Source organism: Scylla paramamosain, chromosome 10 (assembly GCF_035594125.1).
Source record: "Scylla paramamosain isolate STU-SP2022 chromosome 10, ASM3559412v1, whole genome shotgun sequence".
In the NCBI taxonomy this organism is placed as follows: Eukaryota; Metazoa; Arthropoda; class Malacostraca; order Decapoda; family Portunidae; genus Scylla; species Scylla paramamosain.
The window spans coordinates 4,367,501-4,368,852 of record NC_087160.1 but is presented as its reverse complement, the minus strand read 5'-3'; positions in this window follow the sequence as shown (position 1 = coordinate 4,368,852).

Genomic DNA, 1,352 nt, shown 5'->3' with positions numbered 1-1,352 from the left:
AGAGAGAGAGAGAGAGAGAGAGAGAGAGAGAGAGAGAGAGAGAGAGAGAGAGAGAGAGAGAGAGAGAGAGAGAGAGAGAGAGAGAGAGATTATGCCTTTCCCATCTTCCCCTCCCTTACCTTCTCCCCTTCCCTCTATTCCTCCTTCCTCCTTTGATACTTCCCTACCTCTCTCCTTCTCCTGTCTTTTCTTCCTCTTTCCTCCCTTCACCTCTTCCTTCTCTCCTTCCTCCTTCCCTTCCTTCCTTCCTCTGTATCTTTTTCCCTCTCCTTCACATAGTCTTTTCTTCTCCTTTAGCGTCTTCCTCCCTTTTCATTCTTCTTTATTTGTGGTATTTTTCTTTCCCTTCTGTTTTCATTATTTGTGTTTTGTTTGTTATTTTTTGTTTTTCTTGTTTTCTGCCTGTCTTTACTTTTGTAGTTTTTTGTTGTTATTGTTGTGCGACCTTTTTTTTATTGTACATCATTGTTGTTGTTGTTGTTGTTGTTGTTGTTGTTGTTGTTGTTGTTGTTGTTGTTGTTGTTGTTGTTGTTGTTGTTGTTGTTGTTGTTGTTGTTGTTGTTGTTGTTGTTGTTGTTGTTGTTGTTGTTGTTGTTGTTGTTGTTGTTGTTGTTGTTGTTGTTGTTGTTGTTGTTGTTGTTGTTGTTGTTGTTGTTGTTGTTGTTGTTGTTGTTGTTGTTGTTGTTGTTGTTGTTGTTGTTGTTGTTGTTGTTGTTGTTGTTGTTGTTGTTGTTGTTGTTGTTGTTGTTGTTGTTGTTGTTGTTGTTGTTGTTGTTGTTGTTGTTGTTGTTGTTGTTGTTGATGTTGCCGTCGTCTTTTTTTCTTATTTATTTATGATGATAACTCACGTATTTCCCTGTATACTGTTGTTCTTTGTGTTATTGTTGTTGTTGTTGTTGTTGTTGTTGTTGTTGTTGCTGCTGCTGCTTTTGACGATGTTAACACACAATCAAGTTAAAAAAAAAAACATCAATTTTTATCACTTTCACAACAACAGCATCAACAACATCAACATCAACAACAACAACAAGAACAGTGGCAAAAGCTCCCCCACCATCAGGTAACAAAACAAGTGCTGCGCCTGCCTAACACGCCCCGCCATCCTTTGTGTCTCTTCTGGAAACGCTCTATATTTATTGAAAGGGGGGAAAAAAACACAGTAATAATATAACCACTCTATAGGTACAATGAAAACAAAACTCTCTCTCTCTCTCTCTCTCTCTCTCTCTCTCTCTCTCTCTCTCTCTCTCTCTCTCTCTCTCTCTCTCTCTCTCTCTCTCTCTCTGCCCCGGTTTTTGTTTACATAGCCATCGCGCACCGCATCCATTCATGAATAAGCGAGTAAAACTTTA